At 39.8% G+C, this 11,119-nt stretch overlaps 1 long non-coding RNA gene across 1 annotated transcript; it reads right to left on the bottom strand.

Annotated features, from left to right (window-relative positions):
- Window positions 1-5,895: 5,895 nt before the first annotated feature.
- On the bottom strand, window positions 5,896-9,572 carry LOC141605848 (uncharacterized). The gene is made up of 3 exons (XR_012526506.1): window positions 8,971-9,572; window positions 6,190-6,351; window positions 5,896-6,074 (listed from the first exon to the last, which is right to left on the bottom strand). It is a non-coding gene; the product is annotated as an uncharacterized LOC141605848 (long non-coding RNA).
- Between the last annotated feature and the right edge of the window lie 1,547 nt (window positions 9,573-11,119).

Genomic DNA, 11,119 nt, shown 5'->3' with positions numbered 1-11,119 from the left:
CAGTATGGTGAAAACTAGAGGTTTACCCAACAAGAGACCCCGCGCGAATGTCCAACTCGAGGTTGGGCAAGGTAGCAGTGGACCAGTTGTACCGCCGGTGGAGGCACATCCATCGGTAATTTTTGCTAACTTTGATCACCGTAAGGCTTTTGTGGCTCTTATGCGCCGTCCTTTTCGCCCCACCCGATGTGTCAACCCTAGTATCCTTGAGACTTTGGGAATTAAGGAGGACATAGTTCACATTTTCAAGATTTTGGGCATGGAGGGGTTGTATCACTTGAGAAAGAAATCATACCCCCACTTGACCTTAGAATTTTTGAGCTCTTTTGTTTATGATAGGAAGGGCAAGACCATCTCTTTTCGTCTCATGAACGAGGATCATGAGCTTACCCTGGATGAGTTGGCTGACCATTTGGGTTTGGAGGCCGAGGATGATGACTACCTTAGTGACGTGGCCAAGAACAGTGGCGCACCTCAGTACCTTCCGTATTTGACTGGCAGACCCGCCCTTACCGTCAGTGCCATGTTGATTAATGATATCCAGCACATTTCCCTTCGTATGTTTCTAAGGATGTTGACCTGTCTACTTTACTCGAGAGAGGACGTGAGTAAACTCAACTCTCACGAAGTCATGCTTCTGGTGTCCTACCTTAACCTCCACCGTCGGAAACCGTTTTACTACAGTGCTCCTGGTATAGTGTGCTCTAGTCTAGAGCGCATGGCTCAGTCTGAGACCCGATTTATTGCTTGCGGGGCCTTAGTGACCCGCCTAGCTCAGCGACTGACCGACTTTGAGGCCCCACCTCCTGAGGGGAATGAGTATGTTGAGGTTGTACCCACCATGGACGCCCAGTACTGGCGTCAGAACCGATGGTTGAGGAAGATGGATGATGGGTCATATGCTTGGAGAGTGAGGGGAACTATGTGGATGGTGCTTCCGGACCCAGCTCGTCTCCCTGTTGTTGATCATTTGGCCGAGTGGGAGCCTTGTGGCATCCCTAGACCTGAGCCCCCAGTCCCCACGATCGATCCACGGATCCTCCTGGATTTACCTGAGCCCGTCACCGTACATGAGGGACAAGCGAGGCACCTCCCCCACCTAGGGAGCGTCGTGGAGTTAGGCAGCCTAGGGTAGACCCGGTCGTGTCTGAGCCCTCTTACTCTGCCCCCGACTCTTACCCTTACCACCCCTACCAGTTCTCGCCGTACCCTACAGTGCATGACCCTAGGATGCAGCCTCATGAACTGGCTGAGCGGATCTCTTCTACTTCGATGCTCCGCAACCTTCATGAGATGACCCTTAATCAGGGCATTGGGACTGATTTGGCACAGCCTGTATGGTGAAGAGGACCGGGAGTGGATACGGGAGTGTTTCACAGTTATGGGGTGGACCCGAGTTTCTGGAGACCTCCAGAGGAGACCGAGTTTGGCTACCTCGCGGGACCGTGGGGAGCCAACTCCGGCGATCACCGGGAGGGGACTACTCAGCAGCAGCAGGTTTTCCAGGTGCAGGGAGTTCAGGTGCAGGTACTTCTGGCGCTGGTGGTGGTGATGACATGGAGGAGGGTCCTCATTGCTGATCTTGGATGTTGTTTAGTTGATTCCTTAGATGTTAGACTTATTTAGTGGTGATGGACTTGTTTGTCGTGTCGGATTTATTGCCTCTTCTTTAGACGTTGCTTTCAGTATTTGGTGTTTTCCGTTAGATGATTGTACTAGGCCATAAGGCCGTTACTTGGTGAACGTATGGAGACGCGTTTCATGTCACTCCAGGTAGGAATTATTCATGTGTTAAACCCCTGTGAAGTATTGTTGCAGATTTGTTGCAGGTTGTAGTGATAGCCAAGTGATATCGACAAAACACTCCCTGTCGGCATCACTCGACCGAGTATAGATTACTACTCGACCGAGTAGAGCTCACTCGGCCGAGTGTTCCTATACTCGACCGAGTAGAGCGTACTCGACCGAGTAGTCTTTCATACTCGGCCGATTATTGTGATTTCAGAGGGATATTGGGAAATTGTTATGAGATTTTCATAATTTGTTATGAGATTTGTTATGAAATTTGTTATGAAATTTTAAGGGGGGAAATACCTTAGACATTTAATTATAGGAAGGGAATACTTTACTCATATCACATGCTCATGGTAAGAAGTGTTATACGTATGTATATGTTTGGATACGATGATAATTGTTTCAATGAGGTTATGTGTAGACCTATTCTTTTCCAATTATTCTATATGTATATGGTTTTTATAAGTCACAGAGTGTAATGTTGTAAAACAAGTTTAGCTACATGAGTTTATAAGTAATGTCACCGTTATGTGGTACGTTTTAGCGTTGGGTTTGGGAAAGTGATTACTGGTGAACTTCGGGGACGAAGTTCCTTTAAGAGGGGAAGAGTAATGTCGCGGAATTAAGTATTTAATTATGTAAAAATATGTGTTTAGTTATACCTATGCTTTTGATATGTGTTTAGTTATACCGATATGTGTTTAGTTATACCTATAATTTTGGAATTTCATGTATGTAGTTAACATTCGGAATTTATGTTCATGTTCTTGAAGCGATAGCTATGTTGTATTCGGGTAATATAAAGGTTATACTATGATGTCGCAACTAAATTTGATGACAAGTATTGTATTTATGAAAAATATTTGATGACAAGTATTGTATTTATGAAAAATGTATCTTCTTCATGGGTAAGTATTTAATTTTATGGGACATTGGGAATCATATGTATGTTAGGTACGCTCACATTCGGGGATTACTGAATTGCAATTATGTTTTCTTTATGCTACATCTATATTGGATTCAAGTAATATGAAAATTTTAGGGCGCAAGGGTATCAAGTAATATAAAGAGTCAATTCAATTGATGATAATTGGTATTCGTGTTCGGAATGTGGTGATTGTGTACTTCTGTACTTTACGATGGTGTGTCACTTTGCAATTGTATAATTAATATAAACGTATGGAACGTAGTAGTTACAAGGGTGTATGGTTTTCTTACTTTGGTAAAGCGTTTCAATTGCATACTTGTGTAAGTATAGAGTTGAATGCCGTTTTGAATAATCTCCGTATGTATATGCGTAAGTGAGGAGTAGCATTGTTTGGGAAGGTAGTGGTGGTGAGCGATTGTTGTTGAATAGGATGGCGTGTTGTTGAGTAAGATGACTGATGATAATTGACGGACTGTGTGAAGTTATATAACTTTGGGTAGGGGGTTAAGGCCATGGTACCTTGGTGTTGTACGGGCTGAACTTCGGGGACGAAGTTCTTTTAAGGGGGGAAGATTGTAATACTCGGGAATTGTAGGAACGCTGTTGACCGATCTTGTTGACCAAGCAGACTTAGGGATGATTGGGGGAGGGATCAGACTGGTAATAGGGGGCGTATAAGTTAGTCACTCGACCTAGCGGAGGCCACTCGGCCGAGTATCACCAATACTCGACCGAGTGGAGTCTACTCGGCCGAGTATTCCTATACTCGACCGAGTATGGCTGCTGTCGACGCGTTATTATTAAATGCGTGTTCGCGAGATTCATTTCTATTTTTCTCATTTCCTCGACAGTTTCTCTTTCTCTAACCCTAGACCATCTCCCTCCTCTATCACTCCATAGTTTCATACCCTAAAGAAGTTAGCCTAAACCCCTACCATGGGAATGTCGGGATTCGCGGAGCAAGGATGACGTAGGTGGTGGTTGTTTATGTCGTCGCCGATGTGCAAGGTTAGGTAAGTTGCTGCCTTGTGTCCTTTTGATTGATTCTTTGAGTATAGTCGTGTAATAGGACATGGTTATTATTGTTAGGGTGCTTATTGGAGTCGTACGCGGCTGTAGTTGGAACTCTTTCATGTTGTGCGATGAGGTAGGGTCTTGTAGACATCTCAAAGTTGTCTACTAGCCTTACGGGTACCCGATGATGAGGCTAAAATTTAATGACTAAATGAAGATTGACGATGTTAAAATTAAAGGCTCTTTACGCTTATTTTCCGAAAAACCACTTAAAATTACATGAATCACCTTATAACCTTTTATTTCGAATTCGTCAATGGGTTAAGAAATTTCTTAATTAGTTACTAATTGGGTTGATTAGATCAACGATCCACCTTATACCAAATTTGTAAAAGCCCAAAAAGTTATGTCGTACGTAGTACAACGGAGCCGGGATTATTTTATTGTCGGCGAGACCTTATGTATGCGTGTAATACTACTTTACCCAAGTTCATATAGGATCCATCACAGGTCCACCACGAATGAAGAGATAGAAATTGGTGGAGCAATTAGAACTAAATTCGTTCATCGACTACATGCACGAGTAACTTGTCCCACAAGTCTATCTTTTCTTATTCCTGATCTAAGTAAACCACGACATCCCATTAGTATAAATACCATCCTAGTCCATTCAAGACAGGGGGGGACGGAACAAACAATTCCACGGAAGAGACGAGGTTCACATAATACCGAGTGATTTAATACAAGATCAGTCCCACAAATTCCATATTCCCATACAAATTATCCGTCTCAAATATATATTCCCAGTTTCAAATCAAACCATTCACATAAATTGTCCCAGTTCCATATAAGCGCATAAGAGCCAATAATTAACGACAAAGTCGAAATTCATTAATAGTCAAACATCCAGATAGGCCTGAGGTACCGACATCAAAGAAGTTTTTCTTTACTCTTTCTTTTTATCTAATTCTTTTATTGTCCTTTTATTTATTTTCTCTATTTTATTGTCTTAACTAGCCTATTAATTTGTCTTGTAAATAATTGTATAAAGTTTGCTACTAACTTTCTTTTCTCTGTCTAATTTCGTCAAATATATAATATTATAAATAAATAGTAGAGGCCGTCAGTTTGATGGGCGATCCGGGTGCCTAACACCTTCCCTGATCGTACCTTTACCCCCGAATCCGCAATCTTTGGTTCAGACCGGAGTGACGGATCAGTCCCCATACCAGGGATCAAAAGGGGCCTTTTCCGTTAACTTTATTTTTGTATGTTTTTTATAAAACCTACTGGCGACTCCATATTATTTACCTATTTTTCAAAAAGGAGATTTTTTTCAGGGATCTCACAGTGGCGACTTCACTGGGGACTTATTAAGAGGGTAAGACTTGAAATTTATTTATAGTATTATATATTTGACGAAATTTTTAGTTTCTTTTCGTTGAAAGCCGAACTTGCTCGCCCTATAAGTCGTACTTTGAACTGAATGATATAAGTTGCTTTCTAGCTAAGTAATTAATAGTATGTAGTACGCTAACCAAGTAATGAATGATGCAATTCAAGATTAAGAAAAAACAGAAAACAAAAGCAGGTGCGTGGCTGGTACTTAATTCAACGTAAGCAATCCGATCTCTTTGGAATTCGCATTATCAAATTGTTGCATGAAATTACAACCTGGCTATTGAGTTCTGATATATACTTGTATTATTTATTATTTACGCATGTGTTCTAACCCTTTTCCTCTGTTTTTTTGTTTCATTTTCTTGTTATCATGTCGTTCTCTGATTTTCTAATGCAAAAAAAAAAGAGGTGTAGGCTCCCCGTTAGCCAATATTACGCCATTTAAGCTACCCTATTTCACCCTCGGTAAAGTATGTTGTATACTTAGAAGGTCCATTCGACCCACTAGGCCTTACACATATTTTCCACCTCATGACGTCGCGTTTTGGCAACTCGTCTGGTCCATATGACTGGGGGAGCACAAAAGCGAGAGATACCCTCGGGTATTTTAATGTTGTGAGTACCCAATTTCTAACCCATTAACCTAACCATAGAGCCCGTAGAACCTTTGATTAGGATCATGTTTGTAATCTTGTAACTTTCGTGCCGTTGCATGAGTCATAATTGCGTCGTATAGTTAATATAACTCACTCTGTCTGTTTGTTGCGTCAAAAAAATGGTACTTCATCAGTGTCATTCAAACAAGCATCTGCATCTAGATACTAACTTGTACATTAATTAGCCTTAACTTATACCATCATAGGACATTACATAGGTTTTGCATTTAGCTAGTTCACAGGTCAGTCCGTCTTTCTATCCGTCATTCTGTTCGTCGGTCCTGCACACTCAAAAAAAAAAAAAAAAAAAAAAAAAAAAAAAAAAAAAATTATATTAGTTTAGTTCTTCAGTCAGTCACGCGTCAAGAGTAATACCAGCACCTAATTTAGCTCGACCTTTGCATTCATGTAACAAAAAAAATAGGTCCTTGCATTCAGGCTCATATAGCACTAAAATCCATTAAGATCTGTTTGCATTTAGCCATTCAAGACGTCGTGCGCGTCGGTCCGTCGATTTCACGGTTCGTCGGTTTGTCAATCCGTCTCGTCGGTCCTACACTAAAGAAAAAGAAAAAAAAAATCATAGTTGATCACATCGATCGATTCGCGTAAAAAATAATACTAGCATGTATAGTCCATTAGATAGAATCTGCATCCTAGGTAGTTAGACATATGCATTCAACATAGTAAGTTTCATTCTTAGGCGAAGTCTCATGTAGAGCATGCATTACCTTATGTCTCATATCTAGGCCAGTGGACACGCATTCAGCATTTAGCATTTGCATATAATAGTTGATGACAAAGAATGACACGGTAAAAATAAAAGCTTTGCTCGTTACTTACAGTCAGACCTCGTTCAGCATTAGGCAAATAAAATTTTCATGAGCATTCAATATAGTACTCCATACTAGTCCTGTCTCCTATAAAGGAAATAAAATCGTTTTCTAAAAGCTAAGATGTCATGATCTGGGATAGGGAGGAGTAAACGAGACCCTAATTTTAATAGCCACTCTAGCTTGGGAACAAAAGAAGGGTACAGGAAGACTAGACAATACCAAAACTCACATGTAGTTTCCATCAAAATTTGATTAAATTAGGACCATCCTAGTCCTTTTTGAGTTACATTAAATAAATACGAGCATATGTCATTTTTATTAGTCACTTGTTCTACTTTTTACCCTTAACTAGTAGAATAGACTTGAAATACTTTAGATCGTATCTTTTTAGTGTAGATCAGTCGACCTCTTAGAGTCAGCCTAAACGAGGGCGTGCATTTGACCATCTTTTCCATCTCTGTGGTGTGATAATTCCTTGATCGCCGTGTCTCTAACTAGGTGACCTATAGGTTTGGAGATTCCATCTTTCTACTTGATTCGTTAATTTCCCATACTTCATGCGACTACTAGCTTAAATGAGCACAACTCTCTATTTACCAAATTTGTCAATTTCTCATATCTCAGATGAGCACAAACTCATACACTTGTGCCCAAACTTACCAAATGAAATACGGGAGCGCACACTCCATGCCATTAAAACGAGATAGGTGACCACAAGTCCCTTATAATGAACTTACGACATGAGTCTAAGTACCGACATGAGTTCAAACAGATCCAAATCCAGTTTCAAGACTCTCAAATATTCAAAGAGAAAAATTATGATCTCAAATAGATACAACTACCGTCTCAAAAGACTCAAAAATTCACAAGTAAACAAAAATTCCAGTCAAGTTCACAATCAACTCCAATGTCAAAAGTCTCAAAAATTCACAAAACAAAAAGAAATCCAGCCAAAGTTGCAATTTCTTTTTTCCGTATCAAAAATCTCAAAAATTCAAAAGACAAAAAAAAGTTTCAGTCAAAAAGAGTAAAAATTCAAAAGACAAAAAAAAAAAAAAGAAGTTCCAGTCAAAAAGACCAAAAAAAAGACAAAAAAAAAAAAGTTCCAGAAAAATAAAACAATTCCAGTCAAATTTGCAATCAAATTGCAGAGTAGTCACTTTGCAATCTCTCAGACGAGTCAATCCACAGTTACTTTGTCTCCTTACCTCTTGGGACGATCCTTTCATTCATTTAGGTGAGTGAGAGAGGCACACAGATCTCCAGTGTCTTCTAACACCATAGACCCTTCTACTCCATTCCATTTATCACCCTCGTTTAGCATCTAAGAATTCGGTGGATGTACACTACACTTATATGGTCACAAAAGTATTTTATTTCTATAGTATTAGTTTTGGGTAATTAGCCGAGCTTGTTACTGTAAAGAGGGCAAAACTCATTTTACAACGTGAATCTCAAAATCCAAGGCAAAAAAAACAAAAAATAAGAAAAAAAAATTGGCACAATCATGACCCATACTAGGTCAGAAAAAAAAAAGAAAAAAGGAGAGGAAAATAAGTGTGCTAGCTATGTGACTGACACAGGAAAATACCTGAACAGGGGGGCTACCACAAAACAAAGAGTGAAGAGTGTCAGCTAAGACCAGGGGCATAAGTGAACACTCATTGCACATAGGTTTGACTGCATTTAGAAGACGGCCAAATACGAAATGATGGAAGGACCTACAGAAAATCAGGAGCTGATAGAAATACTTTTCCATATCAAAGGTGGAGTTACCAGCTATGAATTCTTATCCATGAGAGTTATAGAATAGTTACCCAGTTTCAATAGTTCTGAAATCGATAAGCTGAATTTCTAAGGAAAAAAAGAGCAGGGACAAATATTGAATTCCTATCTGAACTCGAGTACTATGTCCCTTGTCCAGATCATGCTCAATAGCACGTTTTGAAAAAATTAACAGGACTAGTAATGGGTGTCATGTGTCTACGGTCTGTTTAAGGAAAGGAATGCATTGTCAATTAGCTAATGTTTGTCTCCATTGTCGTAAGTACATTAGCGTCTTGCATCATTAGCATCATAATTCATAAGCATCCTATTTGCATTATCAGCATATACTACTTGCGTCATACATCACAAGTTATTTGTATTAATGTCGTAATCGCACTATCAGTTCAGTCCTATTATCAAGCACACTACTTGATTCGCAAGACCAGTAAAATTATCAGTTCAATCATATTATCAAGCACACAACTTGATTGATTGATGATATCAAAAGTAAGAATCACGTGAAAAAGAGCACGAATCTGAGGTAAATGTCTCATAAAAAGACGGAAAAACTTACGATTTGAAGTGGAGCTTTGTACCAAGAATGCGAAATCAGGTCAAAAATCACGACCTGCAGGTTTGTTGATGCTCAGTTAATGATGGCTAGGACGGCTCAAAGGATTCGACGATGCTCTTTATCAGTCAACTCGGCGCGAACCGGGGGCTCAGACGATGGCTATGACGGCACATCAACTGTCAATTATGTCCCATATCAGGACGGTATGCTTGAAATTAATGGAAAATGTGAAGATAATCATTTAAAGAGCATTAATTGAAAATCAATCGACAAATGGCGGCACAAAACCGCTGATCGGTCATCCGGTTGCTAATCGGGGCTCAAATGGCGGCACAAAACCGCTGATCTCATCCCAAATCCGGAGCTGTAACGATGCTACGGTGGCTTGCGCGGATCTCGGAATATAACTGATTGGGGTTTTAATTCTCAGTGATTGATTGTGGTTTTATTTTCTGAGCAACACCATCAGGTCGATTCGGAAACGCGGGTTCGACAATTTGGAATTTCATTGAGCAGTAATGGAGGAAATGAAGAAAAAAATCAATGAAGGGCACTTGAGAGTTGAGACACGTGATGATAAGTGTCAGAAAATGGTCCACTTTAATGTGGAGCAGCAGATTTGTTGGCTTCTTTCCACCCGTCTTTTAATTAGGCCTGTCTAACTTGTGCCTACTGACGGTTATACATTTTCTCTACGCTTTTCTATATTTGAGAAATAAAACTTTTGCAAATTTTTCAGCCCATTTCATAAAATAAATTTTTACAACAAAATTTTCAAACTTATTGGTCGGCAGGCCCTAACATGCATCTGAGTTCTTAAAATCAAATTTTCTGAACTTGTCTTTTTGCGAAATAAAATTTTGCAATTTTCAAATCATTTGGTTTTAAGCCTAATACATTTTATGTTCTTAAAATAAAATTTTTTGAACTTGCCCTTTTTGCGAAATAAAATTTTGCAATTTTCAAATCTATCGGTCGGCGGGCTCTAACACGCATCCTAGTTTGTAAAATAAAATTTTACATTCCAATCCTTTTTCAAATAAAATTTGAAATTCCTTCAGTCGGCGGGCTCTAACACGCAATCCTTTTTCAAAATAAAATTTTGAAATACCTTGGTCGGCGGGCTCTGACACGCGTCCTAGTTCATAAAATCAAATTTTGTGTTCTAATCGAGCCTTCGTTCACTGCGAAGTTAAGCAAATCCGGTTTCGTTCACTGCGAAGCTAAGCAATCTCATTCCGTTCACTGCGGAATAATCCGGCTTTGTTCACCCGCAAAGCAATCGATTTCGTTCACTGCGAAGCTAAGCAATCTCATTCCGTTCACTGCGGAATAATCCACTTTGTTCACCGCAAAGCAATCCGATTTCGTTCACTGCGAAACTAACGGATCGACCGTTCACTGCGAAGCTAAACAATTTCACGTTTTGTTCACCCGCAAAACTAAGAAACATCCCTTGGTGGCGGGCCCGATACGCAACCGAGTTCGGGAAATCGATTTCACGATCTCATCTTTAAGCTAAACAAAGTTTAAATTGCACAGAGATCTGATTAGGGCCGTGAAACAAAGTTTTGTCATGCCGAACTTCGAGTCCGGTCATAAAACAAAGTTTTATGATCCTCTATATCCAGATCCAATTCTACGTCAGACAGGTAAAATAAGAGGCCGGGTATGTTTCTTATCCTTTATCTGTCTCCGAGTCGGGATTACTTTGACCTTCGTCTTATTGGACTCGGTCAAAGTGGGGGCTTCGTCAGACATCTCAAAGTTGTCTACTACTTTTACGGCAGTCTGCGATGATGAGCGCTAAAATTTAATGACTAAATGAAGATTGACGATGTTAAAATTAAAGAATTTCTTTACGCTTATTTTTCGAAAAACCACTTAAAATTACATGAATCACCTTATAACCTTTTATTTCGAATTCGTCAATGGGTTAAGAAATTTCTTAATTAGTTACTAATTGGGTTGATTAGATCAACGATCCACCTTATACCAAATTTGTAAAAGCCCAAAAAGTTATGTCGTACGTAGTACAACGGAGCCGGGATTATTTTATTGTCGGCGAGACCTTATGTATGCGTGTAATACTACTTTACCCAAGTTCATATAGGATCCATCACAGGTCCACCACGAATGAAGAGATAGA

This window comes from Silene latifolia, chromosome 1, assembly GCF_048544455.1.
Source record: "Silene latifolia isolate original U9 population chromosome 1, ASM4854445v1, whole genome shotgun sequence".
Taxonomy (NCBI): Eukaryota; Viridiplantae; Streptophyta; class Magnoliopsida; order Caryophyllales; family Caryophyllaceae; genus Silene; species Silene latifolia.
The sequence above is the reverse complement of the archived record's forward strand: the minus strand, read 5'-3'. Positions and strand labels throughout refer to the sequence as shown.